The 25192-nt window shown below is 43.4% G+C and overlaps 2 pseudogenes; both read left to right on the forward strand.

Moving 5' to 3' along the window:
* Positions 1-12154: 12154 nt before the first annotated feature.
* LOC143685959 (WD repeat domain phosphoinositide-interacting protein 2 pseudogene) lies at positions 12155-13237 on the forward strand (annotated as a pseudogene).
* Positions 13238-14348: 1111 nt separating this feature from the next.
* Positions 14349-15938, forward strand: LOC143686627 (zinc finger CCHC domain-containing protein 7 pseudogene; annotated as a pseudogene).
* The last annotated feature ends 9254 nt before the right edge of the window (positions 15939-25192 follow it).

Genomic DNA, 25192 nt, shown 5'->3' on the forward strand with positions numbered 1-25192 from the left:
ATGGCTAAGAGATTTCAAACAGACTCAAGAGGTTATCCTGGAGGTTATTCTTATGCATTATATAGATATTCCCTTTTAGTTTATGGTATTTTGGATTAGTTGGAGGGAAGTACCTGAAACTGTTGAACTATGTTCCAGTAGTTTTGATTCTTGAAGATGACTGTATAACTATATGGCTTTTACAATGTGACTATGTGATTATGAAAACCTTGTGTCTGATGCTTTTATCCAGGGAATGGATAGATGAGCAAAAAAAAAAAAAGGATAAAAATCACTGTTTAGGTCATAGAGTATATTTATAAGTTAGATTTCCACAGTTGTCAACCTATTTGTAACTCCTGAAGTGTGTTGAATGTTGGGAGATGCAGACTAGATGAATAATCAAGACATTTTCAATAGATAAAATACCAGAAAAAATGGTTTGACATTATCCTGATGGAAATGTAAATATAAAGAAAAGTGAATGGAAGAAAAAGTGTGTATAACATTTTCTTCCTTCCACTGTTTGGTTCAAGTTCTATCTTGTTACTTACTGATTCACTCCTAGGGAAAGGTTAGGAAATTGATATTTGCTAAACATCTAACTATTGACCAAATATTTTGACATGTTACCTCATGTAAATCCACAATAAGGCTATTTTAAAAAGGATGGTCTATGCAGTGAGAGGTTGCATAACATATGGTCATGCAGCTAAGAAGAGGAGGAATAGATATTTAAACCCAGGCATGACTGATTGCAGAGTCAGGCAAATTTGACTATATACTGCTGCCTTTCAGGATATTAGAGTATATCAGCATCTTCATAGTGTCAGCTCTTAAGATGAGATTGTGATTTATTAGGTCTAACATTCACTGAATTTGACTGTGGCAAAAGCAATGGGACAACAGGAGGAATTATTCGCAATGAGTTCTCACCTGTGATGCACAACACAAAGAGGAAGTTATATAAATAAACTCTAGCCCCATTTGATTTATTCCCCTTAGGATTTCTAAAGAGTTGCCTGAGAAGTTAAAAATTACATTTTTTATGACTTGTTCATTGACTCTGTTCCTCTTCCATATTGGGAGCAATTGGAAAGAAGGTGCCATATCAGTTTTACTCATTGCTGTAAGTCTAATACCAAACATGCCTTGGCACTCAATATTTAATGAGTAAAAGAGATGGTGATGGACTTCCCATTGGGTAGGCTTTTGCCTCCATGGGCTGGGACTCCATGCAAACTAGGGTGATATGTGTGAAACTATGGGACTTTTGTGAATCAAAAGCATGGTACTGGGAAACAGCTGAAGAAAATGAATTACAGATCATGGAGAATCATTCTCTCCCATTCAGCTATATTTCACATTCTACCTACGTGAAAAGGCCTAAATGAAATGCAAAGTAGTATTTACTCAAAATTAAATCTCCTTTTAGCTGCAGTCCAGCTTCCTCAGTTTCCCAAACACTGCATGGTGGCCTCTATGAGTAGGAGGCTGTAAAGGAAACTTGATCCTCCTTGAAGAGCTGAGTCTCTTGAGATTCAGAAACCTGAGTGGAAAGCCAACAAGCTTTCAGAAGTGGAGATAAGCCTGAAAGAATCCAGACTTAGTTCAGAACATGATTTATCTAGAGTGAAAGCCTCCTCATTTGTCACCTGAGAAGGCTCAGGCCTGAGGTCATCCAGCTCATTAGTAGCAGAACCAAGACTTGAACTCAGGTCTACTGCCCCAGAGGAAGGTGTATGGCAGAGGGCCAACACAACATAAAGCAGGGAGCAGGCAACACTTGGTCACCAGTCTCATGAACATGAGTCAAGACAAAAAGAGGTATACACACACACCTGTTCTATGAGGAAGCCTATAGGTAAGGTAGAAGGGAGAGTTTGGAGCACTGTCTGAGCCACACACAAGTGGCCCTCTAAAAGGGCATGGGAAATACAATACTGAAGAAGAAATACTACAGACTTGGAGTCAAGAATATGGGTTTGAATCCTGGACCTGCTACTTGCTGGTTCTGTGAACTCTGGTAAGCTATTTTACTTCTCTGAGGCTCAATTTTGTCATCTGTAAAATGTGGACAATACCTGTTGCATAATATAGCTGTGATCATCAAATGAAATAATGAACGGGGAACATCTAGCAGCATTCTTGACATATAATGTGTTCTTGATAAACCTTACCTTAACATCCACCCCCCCGCCTCCATCAGTCTGGAAAATAGGAGGAGAGAATGAGTTTATATGAAAACATGTGACATACAGCTAGTGTATAATAATGATATTCCATTCACCAGGACCATTTTAAAAGAAGATTTTTTAATGTCATTTCTTCAACATTAAAGTCATGGTTCTCTCTTAAGGGGAATTGGCACTGGTTGGCCAGGAGACGGTAAAGCAGCGCATGTGGAGGCATAAATCTCACCACCCTCCCAGCTGACTAGACCAAATTTGAACTTCTGAACATGGGTCCCCAATCCCATTTATGCATGGACTGGCATAAAAAAAGAGCTAGGCCCATCAGATTTTGTCCCTCTAGAATCTGAAATGAGAAAAACCAGGAGAGTGAGGTCTTTAACAGCAGAACGTGAAAGATTATGAGAAAGGAAGAAACTTGAGGCACCGTGATGGATCTTGAACGAGGTGAAGTTAAGAAGGAGTCGCTGCTACAGGGTCAAGAAAACATGAAGAACAGCAGGCAAGGAAATCAGTCCAGAGGGAGAGGAGAACGGGGAGACACATGGAGAAGACATGAGTCATAGAAGCAGTGGAACACCAGACTCAAGGCGCATAAGGCCCACACTCCTGGAACCACCCAGGATTCCAAATGACCTTTCCATTATGCTTTCTGTCTCTGTGTGGCCCAGGTTCTGCTGGAGTTTTTAATCTTCCCAAGGCCAGCTGACTAGCTTTTACTGAGTTCCCATGAGCATGTAACTCTATGACAACCTCTAAATAATTTGAATGAATCTCTGCCTTTTCACCCAAACAAATCTGATTAAATCAACTGACTTGCAAGATTTACCATACACCTTGGATTTCCTGGAATCAGTCCAATTTCATGAATTTGTGCTAATTCTTGAAGTGGATTCATGAAAACTATAAAGAAATTATGATTTTGCTTTTACACTGGTGAATGACTATTTTCTATAAATAAATTCACAAAGAAGAAAGGCCTGGATTTTGATTTAAGAAATGTGACCACCTTGATGATGTGCCAGGCTATGGACTACATACGGTAGGATGAGAGGAGGAGGTGATAGAGCTAGGTAAGCCCCCCTCCCTGCACTCAGAAGTGCTTTCAGTTTGTTATTTTATAGACACCTACAAAATATCATAAATAAGAGTGAATGTAAGCTCCACAAAAGGAGCAATCATATTTGTCACATTCATTGTATATCACTAGCACCTGGCACCAAGCCTAGAACCTCATTAGCACTCCAAAAATACTAACTGAAGGAAGCAAAGGAGGAAGGGAAGGAGATAGAGAGAGAAAAGGAGGAAGGAAGAGAGGGAGAAAGAAAGTAAGAAGGGAAGTGGGAGGAGAAAGAAGGAGAGGGAGAAGAGGTAACAGCCATGAAAATGTACCTCTCAGATCTTCTGCTACCAAAAGCATAATTGACCAACGGCTTCAGCTGCTATGTTCTGAATCTACCATTGTGAATGTACTGAGACCATGCATCCCAAGGGCTGGTCTCAACCAAAGATTGAGTATGGCAGGAATACTGAGGCAGGTCCATTCCTGCAAAATGTGAGACTCCTGTGATGTGGACTTGGGCTCAATGACTCTCCACTAGCCTGGCTGAAATGTTTTTAGGACTGTGCTGTTGTCTGAGACTCTTCTTCCTGCTTTCCTTCACAAGCATCAGACCTGAATCACAGTCTAACAACTCTCTCAACCTTTTCTGGCTTCCTTCTCTTTTTTCTTCACATGCATTTCTTACAATAAATATTTTACACACCTAATCCCATCTCAGCATCTCCTTTTTGGAGAAGCCTAAGCAATGAAGGGAGGAGGGATTGAGAGGTAGAGGAAGAGTACTGAACTTGGCTAAGTTTGCAGCTAGCCCACCTCAAAGTTCCCAAGTTTAAAGTTATGGGGCAAGTTTTTCAGTTGTGTTCCAGTGGTATGGGTAAAGTTAGAACAATCTACTTGGCACATACACCCAAATGTACTCTCTGCCCTTCTCCAGCCTGCTCTGTGCCAAGGAAGGCTGATCTCTATGACCTGCTTCTACTGAGCTCTTTCACTGGCTGGCTTCCATTTGGGTTTGGCCAACAAGAAGCACCAGTAGGAAACTGGTGATCAGGAGGAGAGAGTGAGCAGGATATTTCTTCACTGCTCCTCCCTGTTTTGGACCTATTTCTGCCAATGACTGCATTCCTTCAAAACTACAACTCCCACCAAGTAACTGTTTAGTTTTACCAACTGAGAGTTCAGCAATTGTTTAATAGAAGAGAGAGTTTAGCTGATTATTAGGTTTATTTCATTAAAGGCCAACTAATACGCTTCCATCTTTTGCTTTAAATTGTCAAAGTCCCTTCCCACTTTGACTCTGGGCTTAGCCATGTGATCTCTGGGCAGTGGGAAAGTTAGAAACTTCTGCCATTGAAAGAGCAGACACTTAAAAATATACTTGCATGTTTCTACTTCCTTCTTGCATCACCATGGGAGCAAACCCATACCAGCATGAGAACACACCAGGGATAGCCCTCTGGAGAATTATAAGGAGAGTCCTTTTTTTTCTAGCCAAGGCTTCTCTATCAGCCTACTGCCAACCATTCCCAACATCGAGAATATTCACCCAAGATCAGCAGAGTCATCTACCAGACCCACAGTTGACCATAGCCCATACATGAGCCCAGCAGAGACCCAAAGAACCATCTGACAAACCCTAGGTTCATGAGCAATAATAGTTATTGTTTTAAGCCACCAAGCTTGAGGGTGGCTTGTTACACAGCATCACTGTAGCAATAGATAACTGATACGGTGTGTCCTCACTGGTTTTCAAACAGAAAGGAAGTAAAGTATTCCCAGACAAACTGACTTTGGGTTAAGGTGAAAAGGGAACTCAGGAGAGGAGGAGTTGACAAGGACTTCTTGAATCATGAGGTTAGGAACAAGATGCTGCTCTCCTAAGAAAGGACCAACAATCCAAAGACCTGGTCTCAAATGAACTTCTTTGATCCAAACCAGATCTAAGTCAAATGTTAGGGGCCTAAGAGTGTCACTGGAAGGAAAAAACAAGAGCACAATTTCTAGGCTGTTGGGTGAGATGCATCCAAGGCCAAGTTTCAAGTGAGGTTGTTCAGAGAATTCCATCAATGTGAGCGAAAAACTCATGGGGCTGGGAAGAAAAGAAGGGTTGGACAGGTCTTATCCTACTAGCTGAAGACCTCAGGCAATCTCCCCTACATAGTCAGCACCCTAAGGAGGAGCAAAAGCCCTGGGACTGAGAGTCTGCAGGCAGAATTTGACCCATACAAGAGGCTACAGATCTGATGCAACCTTAGGGATGGGGAAGACAGGAATGGTCATATCTCCCTTTGAGATCTGAGATCTTGAGTTTTGTTGGTGATACCCTCTCTCTAAGAGACTGTAACCACAGTCTAGAAACATCACTGGGACATATGGTCAGATGTCCAAATGGGGCCAGGAAGGAAGTCACCACTAAAAACCAAAAGAGACTGCATATGCATCTAGCTGGAGAGGTGAAGGTACATGTTTTGGTTCTCTATTGCTTCATAACAAACCATTCCAAAGTAGCATCTTAAAGCAGCAACCATTTTATTACATTCCACACATCTGTGGCTCAAGAGTTTGGGCAGGCCACAACTGGCTGATCATTCCGCTCCCCCTAATGTTTGCAAAGGTGACACCGTAGTATTTAACTGGCGATGGATGCAAGACAGCTTCACTTCCATATCTAATACTTGGATAGGGATTGCCAGAATGTTGGGTTCAGCATGGTGGTATCAGAGTGTTAAAACTTTTTACATGGCAGCTAAGGATTCCCAGGGAAAATGTCCCAAGAGTCCCAGGGCCAAAGCTACAAGGCTTCGTATGATCTATCTTTTGAAATTCCAGAATATCACCTCCACTGCCCATTCTTTCTGTTTGAGCAAGTCATGTAAGTCAGCTCAGATTCAAGGTATGGGGAATGAGATTCCACTGTTCAATGGGAGGAGAAAGAAAGAATTTGCAGCACCTCTAATCTACCTCACCATGAAATAAAGTACCTAATCTCCAAAGTTGGTTTTAACTCACCAGGGGATATACACAACAAGCTCCAGGATTGAAAGAAAATAGTAGCATTTCAATGTATGTTTATTTGATCTTTAAAAATAAGCTATGGGGGAATGGTGAGAAAGGGGAAAAATTCAACTTCCCCAAGTGGAGAATTCTTGATATTCTCACAAGCAGTGGGGACAACCAAAGCAATAGGCTGAGCCCCCAATCTTGGGGTTTGTTCATAAGAAACTTAACCCCACAAAGGATAGGCTAAGCCTACTTAAGACTAGGCCTAAGAGTCGCCCCCAAGAGAACCTCTTCTGTTGCTCAGATGTGGTCTCTCTCTCTCAGCCAACATGACAAACAAACTCACTGCCCTCCCCCTCTCTACATGGGACATGACTCCCAGGAGTGTGGACCTTCCTGGCAATGTGGGACAGAAATCCTAGAATGAGCTGGGACTCAACATCAAGGGATTGAGAAAAACTTCTTGACCAAAAGGGGGAAGAGTGAAATGAGACAAAGTATCGATGGCTGAAAGATTCCAAACAGAGTGGAGAGGTTATCCTGGAGGTTATTTTTACACATTGAATAGATATCACCTGTTTAGTTAAGGTGTAATGGAGAGGCTGGAGGAAACTGCCTGAAAATATAGAGCTGTGCTCCATTAGCCATGTTTCTTGAACATGATTGTATAATGATATAGCTTTCTCAATGTGACTGTGTGGTTGTGAAAATCTTATGTCTGATGCTCCTTTTATCTACCTTATCGACAGATGAGTAGAACATATGGATTAAATATGAATAAATAATAGGGGGAACAAATGTTAACATAAGTTTAGTAGATTGAAATGCTAGTGATCAATGAAAGAGGGGGCAAGGGGTATGGTATGTATGAGTTTTTTTCTGTTTTCTTTTTATTTCTTTTTCTGAATTGATGGAAATGTTCTGAGAAATGATCATGATGATGAATATACAACTATGTGGTGATTTTGTGAATATTGATTACATAACAAGAATGGAATGATCATATGGTAAGAATGTTTGTGTTTGTATGTGGTTATGTTTCATAAAAAAAAGATTATGGTGAAGAATACACAACTATGTCATGTTATTGTGAGCCATTGATTGTATACCATGTATGGACTGCATGTTTGTGAAGATTTGTTAATAAAAATATTTTTAAAAATAATAATAAGTTAATTAATTGCTGAATAATTGTATTGATATTTCTTTTTGTCTCCAGTACCTTAGAGCAGCTAGAAGTAAAAACCTAAAATTATGAAATTGCAACCCACACAGAATTTTGAAAATCTGCTCTACAACAAATTATTGCCATGTGATTTGAAATTGATTGCTTTTTCCTATATATGTTATTTTCCACAAAAAAAGGAAAAAAAGCCATTGTTACGATAAACGCACAATTATATGATGATATTGTGAATCACTGATTATACACTTTGGGTGATTACATGATATGTGAATATATAATATACATCATTATATTATTTTTAAAATATATATATATATAAATTTTTTAAATAAGTAATTGTTTTGATATTTAATGTCCAGATTGATTCTTGCTGTCTTCCTTGATCCATATATCAAAAGTCACATGGCATAATCATCATGCAAAGCACACTGAGGGTTTATTGGGAGTCCCACGGCACAGACAGTTCACATGACTACTTCCATGGCTTGTTTTAGTTCAGAGCACTTCTAAGCATTGCAGTTTACAAGTGCCCAGTTAAATAGACAATTATTTTATATAATGTATCTTAACCATACTCATTTTTTACAGAGATGGACAAGTGCCTTAAGAGAATTATTGCAAGGAAACTGTGGCTTAAGGACAATACTAATAACGAAAGCACAGATGACCAATAAGAAAATGGGAAATGGCACTCCCACTTTTCCTACACTTAATAGAAGCACTCTATCAGACATTTCATTAAATATGATAAGAAATTGGCCAAAGAAATCAAAATTTTGAAGAAGACCATTTGAAAAATGTGTGGATGAGGAACTACCCTCGTTTACAATGAATCTCTCCTCAAAGGCATATTCAGCTAGTATAGATAACAAGACATTGCTTATTTCACTTTAATCTCATCCTTTAGAATTTTCTACTTCTGAATATATTTTATAATGTGTATCACATATTTGCACAGCAGCTCAGGTATGTAATTTGCAAATACATAAACATACAAATATTGTGGGCACCTCAACAAAATTATTTCATTGATGGGGCATGATCAAAAATATTTAGAAATCACTACTGGAAATGGCAGACATAGCAAAGGCAGTGACCAAGAGGAGTGGAGGGAATATGGGGGAGGAATGAGGAAAGAAGCAGGTGACCTGTGATGGGCCTGGAAGGCCTGTCTCCTGATGGGAGCATTTAAACCTTCTTTGAACCAACTTAGCTCTTGTCTGGTCATCAGTTATGGCCACCATGACTCACCACCCAGTGGTGTGTTATCATGATTTTTGTGTTCGTCTCTTCTCCAGTCCCTTCCAGCTCCACCCCAGAATAAGAGCTCCAGCCTAGGGATTGCTTGCTCATCCCTGCATTATTAACATGTAATACAAGGCCCTTCTACAAAGATACTCCTCTTTCTCACACTCTGGGTACCAGCCCTTGAATGCAAATACCCATTGCACGCCACCTAATTCAAGCTACTCTCACTAGCACTACCCAAAGAGATTACTTTTAAATGCAGGTTTTCTAATATCAAGGAAAATTGAAAAACTTCCAAGCCAAATGGTAACCACAAAAAATCTTTCCCCATTGTTAAAAGAAATCCATAAATTGGTGAAATCTTTCTGGAGGATGTCTGGCAATATGTATCAACATGCCAAATGTTCAGACTTTTGGCCCATAACCCCATTTCTAGGAATTTACCTTAAGGAGATAATTGGACAAGTGCAAAACGACATACAGTGGAGTTACATCATGTAAACTTTTAACAGATGTGAATTCAACTGCATACAGTTGCAACAGAGAATGGAAAAGAAATAAGGTAGGTAATGCATGCTATTCTGCAGCACTTCTTTCCACCCAATGAACATGGGCTCAGGGAAGGCATGATGTAGGAGATAGGAATCTCCTGGTCCCTTAAACTCATCTCAATCCCTGACTGCCCCTTGTAGAATAAGCATCTTATCCTGCCAACTGTGAGCCAGAATGTAAGCTACATGACCTACAACATGACCCCTAGATGCAAGCCAATCAGAGAATCAATGATATGTTCCACTACTGGAGGAAAGGCTGAATAAAGTAAGCTTATTGAGAGATGTTGTGCTACCTCCAGTGAGGCAAATTCTAAGGGGCTTCACTGTATACGCAGGCAGGTTTCTCACAGTACTGCTATCAATAACGAGTGAAAATTTAGGAACACCCAAAGTGCCCATCATTAGTTCAACAGAGTTCATTAAAGTGTAATATTTCCACTTGATGAAAAATCATGTAGCTGTTTAAAAATGATAGTATAGTTCTATATATATTGTCATTATAAAGATTAACATAACATATTGTCAGGTGGCAAAAAGTACAGAATGATACTTTCTGTATATTGCCTCCATTATTTCCTATTCTGCAAATGAGTCTCCCGCAAACTGTAAAGAAAATGGCCACCCCCCCAACCCCCTTTTCATAACCTTCTTGCTCTCTGGCTTAAAAGACAAGTCACTTTCTCTTCCAAATTCAAAGTCCTGGGGGCAGGGGAGGAAAATGTCCCAGGAAAAGACCTTTATGGACCCAACTTGGGTTACATGTCCATCCCTTCTAGGGGATTGGAGTTCTGTGATTGACAGCTGAAGTCCATATCCTCCCTTTACATCCAGGTTCATAGGAAGCCGTGATTGGCTGCCCCACAAAGTCACATGACTGGAGAGGGGGAGCAGGATGTTAAAGAAGGAGGTGAAGTTTGCTGGACAGAAAGAGAAAAATAACAGATGTCCTTTCCAAACCACCCTGGAGAAGCAACCTCTGCAGGAATCCACATTGTTCACTGAAAAATTCAGGCCCAATCTTTAGGCTAGAGGGAAAAAAATCTTTGTTACATATCAGTTTCTCTCTCCATCTGCCAATACCCCTCCTCAAAGGAGAGTTTGTTTCTCACTTATTAATGTCTTTACAAAAATGACACTGGGTGGTCAAACTTCAGACCCCCTCAGAGCCTAAAGCCAGACCCTGACAAACGAGTTCAGACCCCATTCTCGGCCCAAGGAGCCTCTTACCACAGGCCCTCAGCTAGCTCCAGGCTGTTGAGTGCCAGCCCAGTCAAACGCAGGCCCAAGAGTCACCCCAGAGCCGGGCACCACACTGCTCTAGGGGGAGGGAGGCCTCCTGCCAAAATGTTGCCATCCGGCCTCCATTTCCAAACTCTTTGTGCCTGGAAGACTGGTGCATCTTGTCTCAGCTTGGCTCTGACAGGCCAGGCCCTGGACCCAGCTAGGGACTGCGGATCAAAGGCACTTTGTCAGCCCCAGTGCACCTTTAAGAAGCTGAAGTGGGTTTCAATGGAGGCGTCTGCAGAGCTCCTAGCCTAGGTAGGCTGTCTGCATGTTTGAGTAAAGAAATATGCAGTTTGAGCTGTGGTCATCACTGCCTGAGCCGCTGAGCTGCAATCAACATCAACACCACAAGGACACAATATTTTCTCCTGATTTACAACACATTCATTTATTTTGGAATTTCTGTGCCAGCTGAGGCTATAGGGCGGTGACAGTGGAAAAGCTGTCCTGGGGCCAAGCAAAAGAGAGAGTTGCAACTGAGCTCCTGTTCTGAAAAAGGGTGCTCGAAAGCAGCAAAAAGCCAGCAAGGCTAAGAGGTTGACCTTGCACAGACAGTAGCCCAAAGGCCATTGGTGCCGGGGAGAAAATGGCTAATCCTGAGGTCCACTATTGCTCTTACCACAAGGGTCTGCAGATGGGCTGGCTGGAACCCAGGGATCCTGAGAAATCACTGACACCGCTAGAGTTCCCATTAAATAATAAGATCTGCTCTCTTTGTTAAAATTTCTGACTTTATCAAAGTCAGAAAACATGTGATTTCAAAGTGCCCTAGCTTCTAAATGCAGGCTTTGATAGAAAAAACCATGGAGAAATAAAAATGATGGGATTTGAAGTCAGAAACACTTGAGTTTGTTCACTTACTTATTGCGTGTACCTCTCTTAGTTTCATTTTCCCCATTCGTTTTTAAATGGACATCATAACATCTAACCAGCAAAGTTGTTGTGGGAAATAGGGTAATTTGTCAAAGTACACAGTACAATGCCCAGCTCTCTGTAGGCGTTCAGGACATGATCATTCCAGCCCTTTTGCCCTCCTGCTTTTCATCAGCTCACTTAGATGTTCCCCACTTTGCTTTATAGTGTACCTGTAAAACAGTCCAAGCTATTCCCAGGACAGAAGTGCTACCTGCTGGGCTCCTTCAGAGTGAGAATTTCTCCATACTGAAGTATGGCCCATGAAAGAAGGCCGTGGTAGAAAAGGGGAATAGATGCCACTGAGATATGGAATGACCAACACCCCAAACAAAGAGGCCCTATAAAGTTCCCTCCAGTAATTGCCACAGATGACCTCACCAGAGAGGCAGCCACCTGCCACTTTCATCTGGAGCTGACTTCAACAAGGAGTCTGCTTCCCCAAGGAAGTAGCAGGCTCCTCAAGTCAAGACAGGGGAAGACAGAAAGAAAACACCCCCAGGAGAAGCGGAAAGGACCCACGGGAGCTGAGAAAGCAATTTTGCAACCAGAATCCAGGAAAGAAGGACTAGCAAATGTTGCCATGTGCCTTCCTATGTGGCAGAGGAAGCCCAGATGCCAGTAGCCTTTCCTCAGAGAAGATCCCTAGTTGTTGGTAGTAAGCGCAGTTGTAAGTTTTTCTCCCTTTCTTTTGTGAATAACCTGGAACAGACCCATGAACAAACTGATATAGAAGATGTGCATCATAGAGAGGCTATTCTCAAGCAGCCTCTCTGCTATCATGAGCTTCAAAGCATCTACGAAGCTAAAGATGGGCCATGGAAGAAAGGGACTGAGATCTGCAACTACAGCTCCTCCAACACCATGCTGGCCATCAAGTTGAACAGGAAGAGGTTGATACAGAGACTTCCTGGAAGAATCTCTGTATGCCCACAACATCCAGGACATGACGATTATGTGCACCATCAGGGAGACAGCCCCAAACCCTGCAGGCCTGTGCACTCTCTCCATCAGTAACAACAACTGTTCCCTGGCTTATCCTGGGAGCACCACTGTCAGGAAGGTGAAGGTATTTGGCACCATGAACTTGAGAGCTGTGAACATGATCCCAGCTCACAACAATCCTTTAGTGGACTTGGCTTTTGACACAAGTAGTACCAAACTTGCCACTGCTTTGGAGAAGGTGATCGTGATTAGGGTATCTGCCATTCCAGAGGGACAAAAACTCTTTGAATTCCAGAGAAGAGTTAAGAAGTGTGTGAGCATCTGCTCCTTGGCCCTCAGTATGGATGGCATGTTCCTTTCTGCATCTTTAAACTCAAGATCGTGAAAGAAAAACCTTGGGAGGAGCCACCACCTGGACTGGCTACTTTGGGAAAGTGCTCATGACTTCTACCAGCTAGTTGCCCTCTCAAGTAACAGGAATGTTCAAGGAGGGTAGAGCCTTTGCCACCACCCACCTGCCATTCTGCAGCCACAAGAACACCTGTTCACTAGTGACAATAAAGAAGATTCCCAATACTGGTGGTTGCACCCAGTAGGTACCTATATATGTACAACCTGGACCTCCAGGAAGGAGGCAAGTATACCATGATGAAACATCATAAGTTGGATGACAGTATGGAGACAGCCAATGAAACGTTTGACTTCACATCCCATGAGTGCCCCTTAGTAACTCAGACCTATGGCCCAGCTATAGCAAAAGCCCACCCAGGTGAGCTGGGTGCCGTGGTTGAAGCCTGCCTGGAAGATGAAGTCAGCGCCCTGTGTAGTTGGATAAGACAGCGAGCACCCGCCTATGATCCTTCAGATGGACTGAACTTGACCTGTGAACTCAAACCCCTGAAGCAGAGAACTCTGGCTTGCCAGAGGACATGGTGTTATGCTGCGAGGAACTTTGACCCGAATTGGGGTACAAGATGGCAGAGACAAAAATATATATATAAAGATTGTAGCGATAGTCAAATTCTATACTGTTGAAAAGTACATTGTTTTCACTTCAGTGGCTTTTAATTCTGCTTATGAACTTTAGCTTTTTGTTTGTTTTCTCTTTTTGCTAAAATTAACTGCCAAAATTGGTGAAGCCCTTGAAACCTCCTTGCTTTGCATGCATCATGTGCCAAGCCAGCCCAGGAGAGCTAGAGGCCACTTTATAACAGACTGAAGCCATTTGGTTTTCTCATGTATGTCGATAGTGATGAGGGTACCCACGCGAAACAGGGCATCGGGTGGAGGGGCTCTGGTTGTTGAAGCAGGTCCCGCTCACAAGACTGGGGCTCCTGGTACAGGGCTTGTTGTGTGCTGGGGGCCCTTGGAGAGGCCTCTCCCGGTGAACCCCCAGTGGACCCCCTCTTCCCATTTTGCTTTGTTAAGTAAATTTCTTCCAGATGGGAAAAAAAAAAAAGACGAAGGGGAAGGGAGCCCCCAGTGCATCCTTCTCGTGCTACTGAAAAGAAAACTAATGTCCCTTCCCACCCAGGTGACCACTCAAGGTGGCACAGCTAATAAGAAGCAGAGTCAGGTTTTGGAACCAACTCTGAATGACTGCAAGTCCTGTTGTCTTCTTTTAAAATAAAGGACTTCTAGCAAAGGCAACCTATAATTTATCATCCACACCACAATGCTTTTGTGAGTAAAAGCATCACTACGAACAATTACACCAGAACAACAGGTATAAAATCAAACGATCCTAAACTGACGGGAACAATAGCATCATGCTAATTTTAGCCTTTGAGACCCCTTTGAAAATCTAGTGAAGTCATGAACACACACATTTTTTGGCAGACAATTCCAAGGAATTCACAGACCCCCAGGTTCCTCCAGTTACATATCTCTTCCTTATGGGGCAATTAAAAATAATCCTGTACACTTTACTTCCTGGTTGGTGCTTCCTGGTTGCAGCTGTGGCAAATCAAGGTTTCTGATCTTCCATGATGCTTGATGGTTATGAGATTATAGAAGCAAATGAAGATGACCTTAATTGTGAAGAGTCATCTAGTGAACTGGAAGTGAGGGGGAATTTCAACTCTACAGCCCAGTGCACTATGCCCAAGATCTTGGTGATGTCATCAAGGATGAAGAATGTGAAGAAAAGAACTCTGGGAATTCCAAATCACTGAGAAATAAACCAAATCAGAAGAACCTAATCATCCTTTCAGATAAAATTGGATGGATCAGAGGCCATCACTTTATCTGATGAAAATAGTATTTATAGATGTAAAAGTAAGCATATTTGAGTCCAAGCACAAGAAGAGACCCAAGCGCCTCCTGCTTCTCTTTGTTCTAAGTTGGTTGATAAGAAATGTAAGAGGGACGTTGAGAAACCTAAACCTGAAGAGAAATCAGGTGTGTTCGCAGAGGTCGTAACTATAGAGGTCAGTTCAAGTGAAGAGGAAGAGAGCACCATTTCAGAAAGTGATAACATGGAAAACTGGATGGATGCTTCTGGGATGTGAAGTCGGTGATAAAGATGATGATATCCTTCCAACCTTGTGGGATGTGAAAACTCTATTAATGAAGGAGATGGTCTAAACTGGTCCGTCATTGACAAAGATGTCGAGGCCCAGATAGGTAATAATAGATCATTTCAAAGATGGACCCACCGATGCTATCCAGCCAGCAAAAACATTGCCTGTAGAAATTGTGATGAATGCGGCTGTTTGTCAAAAAACTTCCTTTTTCCACAAAAAGTCTGTCCCTACTGTCTCTGCTCCGAGAAAGGACACCTCCAGTAGGTCCCCCCAGCCTCCTTTTGCATAGACTGTTCTTTATCTATGTCTTCTATTCACAGATGTCTTCAAAGACGTTCCTGGAGAAAATGATGGGGCTGATGTGATATGATAGGTCACTATGCTGATGCTTGCCCAGATATCTGGAGGCGCTATCACCCAACGACCAAACCTGGACCATCCCAAAAAACCCAAAGACCCCTTCTGGACAACCAGCTTTTGTGCACTGCTACAACTGCACACAAAAAGGCCATTAGGGACAGGAATGCCCAGAAGGACAAATGTTTAACGAAACATTTCCAACATCTCCATTCATCTACCACTATGACGACAAATAAGAAATTCGGGAGAGAAGTAAAAGAACTCCAGAAAAATGGGGATTTTCCGAGGCAGTTCAAGAGACCTTTTATGGAAGCAGCAGATAAAAAACATCCCCATGATATGAGAAAGAGCTATGCCTCATGGAGGAATGACAGGTGGAAGCCTAAGAAAAGAATAAACCCAAAAAGGAACAATGAGCAGAAACAACAGAGATGGTGAGGAACACAGGAAGGCTGATAGGTATCATGAGGTGCGTGAAGACTTCCCTAAAACCCAAAAGTCTACTCTTCTACTGGCAGTAAAACCCAGAAGCCTCACCACTCTCACCACTCATCACACTACCACAAGCCAAGAGAAGGAACACTTCCCCAAGAGAGCAAGCGGGTCAAACATAAGGAAGAGGAGAGACCCTTGGAAGATGATGGCAATGGTAATTTATTTTTTATTAAGCAGAGGAAAAAAGAAATCTAAGCTGTGAAACAGCATCTGTTTTGGCTTTCCAGTATTCATTTGGTCTTCATAGCTATAACATTCTGGTAATTTTTTTAAATCATCCATAATTAAGTAAAGTGAATTTTTTTATTTTGTTTTTATTTTCAATGTCTCAGCTATACTTGGAGTTGCTGGATAAGGAACAAGGAGATCTCAGTTCTCTGCATCCAACAGGTTATTAGGTAAGAAAACAGAAAGAAAAACTCAGATTTCCCCTGTTCTAGTGTGTCATTTTTACTCGAGTCCTAGGAATAGAAAGCATTAAATCTTTTCAAGAAAACCTTTCTTTTTAACACTGTGAAACAAAAAAGCTAATCAAATGCAATTTCTCTGCAATGCAAGTGTGAAGATTAAATTCTTGCAGGAAGAGAAATTAACACTAAAATGAAAAATGCATCAATCCTTTTCAAGAAGTATTACTTCTTATTTTAACATTGAAAGGATAGCGACTGTAAATCTAAGTCCAGCTTTTCTTGTTTCTGAAGCTGGTGTCACAGTTTTCCTTGGATCAGAGCATCAAAAGCTGGCAGGTGAAAGTGATATCACTGAAGGCCTGAGGCAACAGGGAACTGCGCTGCAATAAAATACAAAAAAGGAGTCCATCTAATGGAAATGTTGCAAAGCAAAGTTCCTGAAACAAGTGTAAAAGAATTGTCAGAAATTCTAATATAATCCCAATGAAATCAGTTTTTACCATTTTACAGCTAGACTTCAAGAAGAAGCTATTCAGAGATATAGAAATGAATATTTCCCACCTTAAAAAGAAATTCTTTTTGTTTTCATGGGTTTTTTTAATCAAAGCCTCCTGCCTCTGTGAAGCAGGCAGCCCACCTCTGCTCCTTCCCCTTACGGACTGGGTTAGCATCTCCATTATTTACTCCTGGGGTGGGAGAAAGGAGCTATGCAAAGGCCTTAAACTACCTTGAGTGCCCAGTCAGCACATTAATAACATCCACTGCCTTAACTCTTACCAGTATAATTTCCAACTTCAAGCCAGGCGTGAAGGAAAAAAAAAAAAAGTCAGCTGAGTTTTTCAACCAAGGAGATCACCTTAAATTAGAAGAGATTATGTGGCAATAGGGAAAGGAGAGAGTTCATCTGGAAGACTCCAGGACACCCTTGGCCATTATTCCCCTAATATTTTTCTGCCCCCACACCCATGTCATTTGAGGGAAGGAGCTGAGCCAGTTTGCAATAAGATTGTTCGATCAGTGATGCTGACGTGGCAGGTGTCCTGGGAGGGCAGGGTCCCCACCACACAAGTCATATGAGGATCTGTTTTACAAGAAAGGGAGCGACCTGAAAATTGGGTCTTAGATTCACCTCAGCTCCAATAGTTGCCTGCTAGCATGTATATATAGGGGGCTCAGGAGTGTTGTGTGTTTAAAATAATAATAACGGACACCACTTTCTAAAGGATTGGGTCCCGGGCAATTCACAGGTCCAATCTTCCCTCCACTTCACAACTCTCCAAAATAATGTTGTGTGTCCATTTCACAGACGACAAAACTGAAGCTTCGAGAGATCGAGTGGCTTACCTCAGACCCATGCTCTAAGTGGACAAGCTGGAGTGGAAAGTAAGATCTTCGGGGCTTTGAAGGATGTGCTCTGAACCTCACCTCCGCAGCAGCAGGGCTGCTCCATCTAATGTGGGAAACTGTGTGCATGGCAAGGTGGGGGGGGAGGTTGGAGAAAGATCTGTTTATTTACTGGCTAGGAACAGAAGAAACTTTAGAAAAGCATGATCCACAGGCCCAGAGCAGGGGACCTCCAACCTCGGAGCAGTGTGGGGTCAGAGGAGAGCCTAGCCTGCTCTCTCCTTCTCCCCTCCTCTCGCAGCCCAAAGCCACAGGATGCAGCCTGCCAGTCTCCTCCTCTTGCCTTCCTCATTAGCTGGGATTGGGACCAATTCGTGGATGCCTTCGGTGCCCGAAGGCAAAGCTTGAGTCATCCTCCCTGATGCTAAGGAGAAAAGAAAGGAGGAGACAGCCATCCCCCAGGGGACTGGAGACAGCGGAGAGAGGAACAGTGATGGATGGAGGCCAGGAAGAGGAGGCCAGTTTCGGAGGTCATTCCCAGTCTGGCTTTCTTTAACCTCACTCTTCCCTGGGGAACTGCCTCCCCCTTGAGATCACCTCCCACCATAGGCTTCAAAAAGATAAGTCCACACAGGGATCCAATCCACACTCGCTGCTTTGAGATCTGTTACTTTAAGGGACCTGTAGGAACCAAGGGTTAAAACAAGACCTGCAGAATTTGTTGGGAGCAGCTGGCGTTAGGATGGCGACGGGACCTTAAGCTCCGTTTCAAAGGAAGCGACAGGAACCCATACCCTTCCAGCCCCCTGGACTTTCTAAGACTCCAAGGAAAGAATCCCAGGAGAACTCAGCGGGATTCGAGCAGCCATCCTATGCCTCGTGGAATCCTCATGGGAACACTGAGACAGTTCGTGATATCTCTATTCTACAAATGGGGAAACTGAGACTGAGCTAGGTTCAATTCCTAGTCCAACATCACACAGCCAAGTAAGCGGCAGAATTGCAACTGGAACACCTTTGCATCTGACTGCAATGGTGGTACATAATTATCTCCCATACCGAAAGAGGGGGGAGGAGTGGGGAATCAGTGTGGACTGTGCATGAAGGAGGGGTGGGGCACAGAAGGGGGAGGAGGGAAAATGGGAGCATTAGCTGAGAACCTGAATGTGGACACTGTTCATGCCTCCACTCCATATTTCTTAAACTCCTACATGTGCCAAGTCCAACAGATATAAAAATTAACCTAATGGTCTTAGTCAATTACACCCCATTCTGTCACCCTTACCCCAACCATCTATCTCACAGCACAACAAAAGCATCCCCAGAAGATCCTCACTAATCATCAGATGCCTCAGAAGCTTATCTGAAGCTCAAAGAGGCATGGTTTAGAAATTTAACCCAAGGTCCTTTCTCCCAAAGCTCTCAGAAGTCTCAGCCTCTTTCTGTTGCCATTTACTGAGCATGCATAGACTCCAGTTCTACCCAAGCTGCTCTATCTGTGTGGAAGCAGTGGTCTACCAAAGATCCGTTACGTCCGCAGTTATCAAAAGAATACACCTTTCAAAAGTGCCTTCCCATCCTATACTGGGCCATGTTATCTTTGTAGCAACCCTGTAAGGTTTGAAGAGTATATGAAGTAATCCTGCTCAGCAGGTTAGGGAACTGGGATTCTTGGAATTTTAGTGACCTGCTCCAGGTGACATAGCACTAAGTAGCAAAGATCAGAGGGGAGCCAGTCTTCTAACCTCTCCTCTTCAGTCCAGTGCACTTTCTCCAGGACCAGATCACCTGTCAAAAGCCGAGGCCACCTTTCTTGAAATGTCTTCTTAAGGAGAGAAATCACCATGTGTAGCATTCTCATCTCAGCTCTGCTTTTGTTTGGGGCAGTTGTTTAATGGAAACAAAACAAAAACTGCATTCTTGGGACAGTCTTGGTTTGTCTTTCCTCCCTCGCTAGTGGACCTGTAAATGATCACCTCCCACTGGTCAACTCCTGGAGTTAACATAATAAATAGGAAAAAAAAAATCCATTTTAGTGTGAGTGGGAAAAGGGTACTCTTCTTGTTGGTGTGCAACTTGGGACTTATTTTTTTAAGAAAATTGGCAGTACTTGTTACAATTACAAAAGCCCAAACCCTTAGATCCAATGATTCACTTCTAGGAATCTATCCTAACAAAATATTCACGTGAGTGAGCAAAAGACATGTGTTCACAACTATTCCATTGCAGCTTTGTCTATAGCAACAAAACTCTGGAAAAAATGTAAATGTCCCTCACTAGGAAAACTAATTTTTTTTTTAATCAATAGCTTCCACGATATGAAAAAGCAGGCAGCATTTTTTAAAATGAGCTATTCTGTTTGCAAAGGCATGAATGTGAAATAGGTATAAAATAGAATATAACACAGATATAGATAGATGATAGGTAGGTAGAGAGAGCGCACAAGTTTAAAAGTAACATGAATAGTGGGATGAAATTTTTTTTTTTTTTTTTGCATGGTCAGGCACCGGGAATCAAATCCGCGTCTCGGGCATGGCAGGCGAGAACTCTGCCACTGAGTCACTGTGGCTCACTCTGAAACTTTTGTTTAAAAAATAAAAAAAAGAAAGAAAGAAACTCAGATTATTAAGGCCCAGCCCTTGGACTTCAAACAGAGGCCCAGACTGTACCGGGCCTGTGATGTCAGAGAAGGTGGGGCTGTGAGGTGCTTCTCTTTACTCCTCTTTTCTAAACATCCTTAAAACACAGTTTTGAAATTTCTGTTCTTAACTGATATTCTAAGAGCCCTATGAAAGCTGCTGACGGTGCCGAAGCTTAGAGTGTGGTCCCCATGGATGGCTAACATGGATCGAACTGCCCAGGCCTGTCCCCTTTATGGGTGGCCTCCCACGTCCCCCTAAAAGGGAAGACTATACACCACCCAACCATCGACAGTGGCTGCTCTTAGGAGGGGTAAGGAAGACCTTTTTTTTTGTTACTTTGTCCCCTTGTGAATTATTTTATTTTTCATAACGGACATGCATTATGTTGTAAGTTTTAAAGCCAAAAATTTTAAAGTAGAAAATACTCATTTAGGCATAGTGGAATATAAGGAAAAACCAAGCAAACAAAACAGTAGATGCAGTCGTTACCTCCAAGTAGAAGAAACTAAACTGAGCCTCTCTTTTTCCAAGCCCTACCAAACCAACTCCCAATTACTTAGTGATAAACCATATAGATACCTTACAAAGTAGGTTAGGGGGAGATGGGAGGGGGTGGGCGAGCAGTCTGCTTGGTTTACCATCTAGAACAGTGCCTGGCCCACATCAGGCATATGATATACTATTGCTGAATGTGGAATGAAGGAAGACGGACTCAGGATATCCAAAGAAAGGCTATTGATTTGAGCAGTTGAGATTGGGGGTCTGAACTGTGGCCAGATATCAATACCCCTGAGAGCAGAGGCTATAACTAGCATATCATATATTTGCCAACCTGTAGCCACTTCTTCATTGTTTTTACATTACATATTCACTCACCAGACATCTATTAAAGCCCCTAGAGTCAGGCTCTGCCCTTAAGAGCACTCAAATGAGCTGTGCAGATGGACCTGAGATCCAGAGTTTGAAAGAACTACTTATTAGCAGAAATGATACCAGAAAGAGACAAGTCTTGGTTGATACTTCACCTGCCATAACCATGTGTGTGACCCTCTTTGGGCTCCCCTTGCAGACGGTCCCCATGGAGGAGTTTGAACTAGACACATCACAATTAAACAGTCCCTTTTGAACAGAAAAAGCCCATTTAATTATGCTTCTGAGAATAAGTTTCAGGAGCCTTGAACCGTAGTTTGAGACACACTCAGCTAAACATCTCCTTCAGGTCCCTTTGGCTCAAAGCTGCTGGTTCTGAGCAGGTTGAATTTTGTCCTTGCAGAGCCAACAGAGGATTGATGCTACCAAGCTCCCTTTTCCCAAGGCCTCAAAGCTTGGCCTCATCCAAAAGAGTACTGATTCTGAGGTTCTCTTGATAATGAATGAGTGTCCTGCACAGAAGGAGTATTGAAATTGATTAGAGTAGAGCCTTTACATATAGACTTTGGTTCAGATCCCAGCTATAATACTAACCAGCAGGATGACCTTGGACAAGTCTCTAAACCTCTCTCAGCCTCAGTTTCCTCTTACATAAAATAGGCAAAATCGTAGTTTCTGCCTCCTATTCAATGCACAGAAAGCCCTCAACACAAGTCAGCAACAGAGTGGATGTTGTAGAAATATTAGTCCTTCTTAATGAGTGAGGAAGGAGAAAGGGAGAGAGAATGCCGTCCTTGGGCGGGAGACTGGATTTTGAAGCCAACAAAGCAAGGGCGACTTTGGGTGCGTGTTCTCAGAAGCTGTTGTTATAGCTACCACAGCTGGCTGGGGATTGGAGGAGAAAGGCGGGATGCCAGCGAAAGTCACTGAAGCTCTAGGTGCCCCAGGCTGGCCTCCCCTCTGATAACGTGGTACTCCTCTCTGTGCCTGGCCCTGTGCACAGGCACTCTAGTCCGCTGCCCTCTTAAGACCCTTCCCCTGAACTGGCATGTTGCAACAGAGAATTAACATCAGTACTGCCCCTGTTATGAATTCCAATCTGCATAAGACAGTCTGAGGCCCTCTAAAGTCCCAAACCAAAGCCTGACACCCTTCTTTCCTGGGTGAAAGAAGGTCACCCAGGAGTAGGCCAAAAAGACTTTATTTCCCAATAGTTTTATAACCTGACATGGAGTCCTGAGCTAGGAAACCACGCTGGCAATGGAAAACCAAGGATGTGCAAAGGCACGGCGACCCCCTGGCCAGCCCTAAGCTCTGGGGACCCCGGAAGCACCATGTAGAGTTGACTACTGCTACCCCCCCCCAACCCCATACACCTACTCCCCCAATTACAGGATGCATCTGACTCACCCTGCAAAGACACTAGTGTGCTGGCACCCAGGCCAGTTGGGGGAGTTTTTAAAGACAAGATCCTTTGGCTTTGTGTTTTTTTTCACTCACCCAACCCACACAGAGCTAACATTAGAAGTGTAATAAACTGGAGTATCAGTATTCACTGAAAAATATCATTTCACGAGTGACAATACATCCAATACAAATGGTTGTCGTTTGAGAACCTCACTCTCCTCAAAAAAGCAGCTGTGAGTGGGCAACGGTGGGTCAGTGGCAGAGCTCTCACCTGTCATGCCAGAGCCCCGGGTTCGATTCCTGGTGCTGCCCATATAAAAGAGAAAAAAAAAAAGCAGCTGTTACTTAGAATGCATTTGAAATCTCTCCCATGTCTCTTTCTGTCTTTCCCTCTCTCCTTTTGCCCTTCCTCCCTCTCTCTTTCTCCCTCTCTCTCTCTCTCTCACAATTTAGCTTTAATTGCCCTGTCAGCTCTAAGGGCTGCTAATTGATGCCTTTTATTCTGGGTTAAAACCCCTCCAGAAGAAAAGAGCTGACCGGGCCCCCAGAGCTGCAGGATTCAGCCGATTTGGCACGCTTGTCTCCCTCGAATTGAAGCTGGGTGCTGCTAGTGCTGGGGGCAGCCGTGGGGGGAGTCATGAAGGCGGGGAGGGGGGCTGGGGAGGGGTTGGAGTGTCTATTTTTAGTGAGGGTTTTATAGAGTGGATCCCTGTGGCTTGGCTCCACACTGAAATATTGTCCTCGTCTCAATGACATAAACACAGGGCAACTCGGAGATCTTGGCGCCAGCCCTGGCCGGACCCTGTGAATGAGTAGGACGGTGGGATGTGAGCAAGAAGCCTACTGTAATTACAAATAAATCCACCCTTCTCCCTCACCCCTCCACCCCCCGGCTCCCCTGGCTCACTTCATACTGCCTGCAAAAAGTTGCTGCTTTTGTCTAAATCGGAAGAACTGAAGTTACTGAAAGACCTACCAAGGGGCAGCTAATAGAATAATGACTTGAGTAAACTTAGGTTTAAAGGAACGGGCATGGGAGAATTAATTAAACAGCCATGGCCACCAGCAAAGGTCAGTGACCGAGGCAAGGCATGGGAGCCTTTTTTGACTCCTGGAATAAATCCAGGGTGCTGCTTCCCTCAGAAAGCATCGAGCGTTGAGCCCTGGACCTGGTACACGGGAAATTGGAACTGATAAATTGGAACCAATTAGCACATGGTCTCAGTATGATTCTTTGGAATGTCGCAGGCCAAACTGGATGCAGCAGTTGCCCTGGGCTGCCTCAGACGTGGAGCCACACTTTCCAAAGCATATTTAAATATAGCTTTGCTTCCCACGAAATGTAATCCCAACCTTCGCTTTTATCCTTGGAAGCTGGGGGGTGGGGGCGGCCCGGGTGAGGTGGGATTTGCATAACCCCCCATCCCCCCATTCCCACAACCCTGTAAATAAATACAAGATTACACCGAATTCCATTTGAAGCTGTCAGTCCCGGAATGGAACTTTTATCCCATTATGAATTTCATGGGTGAGACGGTTGAGACTTTGAATGTGGCTAACACCTCCATTGCAATGCCTTAATTGCAGTTGTAGGCGCTGCCTGTTTGCGGACACCACACTGTACACACCATCGCATTCCTCGGAAGAAAGAGCATCCTATGAGAGCCGGGCTGAGCCCTCCCCTCGACTGGTGGGACTGTCAAGGTTTCACTTAAACTTTTAACCAAGGTTGCCCTATCAAAGGGCCAGGTGCTAATTTGGGATTCCGAGGTTCGGCCGATTTGCCCAATCTGACAAGCCTGTCACTATTACACGGAGAGGGCTGCCTGGACCCGTGCTGCAGCCTCACAGGCTACCAGGAAGGGAGTCTTTCAATCCAAATGGACCTTGAAGGACTGCTTTTCTTTTTGGATAAACTTCCTCTGAGCCTGAAAGAGTCCAGTGCTTCTGGAAAGAGTCTAGAACAGAGAGCCGAGAAACGGCTTTGTCCAGGGGGCTCCTGGCCCACCTGAAGCTACCTGCTGAGAGCACCAAGGGAAGAGGGGAGGAGAGGTACAGAGGGAAGTAGGGGAGGGTGCCCGTCACTCTCCAACTTCCCCTGATGAAGAGCAAGCCAAGGCAAGATGGCAAAGAGGGGTAACTCTTCATAAAGCTGGATTTTACAGAAAAAAATCCATTATAAAGACATATAAATACCCACCCAGTACTTCCCTCTCTCTTTCTCTCTCCCCAGAGGTAACCACTGTCCCCAAGTTGGTGCATATAATTCCGGTTCAGGTATAAGATTTCACCACACATATTTTGCATTCACTAATAATTTACACAACCACCCTCTGGGTCACCTTGTATTTCACTTTTGGGTCTCTCTCTGACTCTACCACCACCTTCCAGATTTGACAGTTTGTTTAAGAAGCACCAAAAGCTGAATCCCAGATGAAACAAACAAGCAAACAAAAGCAGGCCATATGATGGAGTGCAAGCTTTGGGGATAGGCAGTGAGAGAACCCCCGGCTATGCCACTTTCTAGTTGGATGACCTTGGTCAGGTCACTTGAACTGTCTGAGCTTTTCATGTCCTCACTTTAAACTGAGATGTTTTGAGGACTAAACGAGATGACAAATACAATGCACTTAGCCCTGTGCCTTTCCATGGTAAGGACTCAGTAATTGTCATGAAGGAGGGGGGAGAGAAGAAAGAGGTGAGCATCAGCTTTCTTGTTGAGCTGCTGTGTCTTCACGCTGCCATGGGGTAGGACAAACAAGAGAAGCAGCATAAT

Source organism: Tamandua tetradactyla, chromosome 6 (assembly GCF_023851605.1).
Source record: "Tamandua tetradactyla isolate mTamTet1 chromosome 6, mTamTet1.pri, whole genome shotgun sequence".
Lineage (NCBI taxonomy): Eukaryota > Metazoa > Chordata > Mammalia > Pilosa > Myrmecophagidae > Tamandua > Tamandua tetradactyla.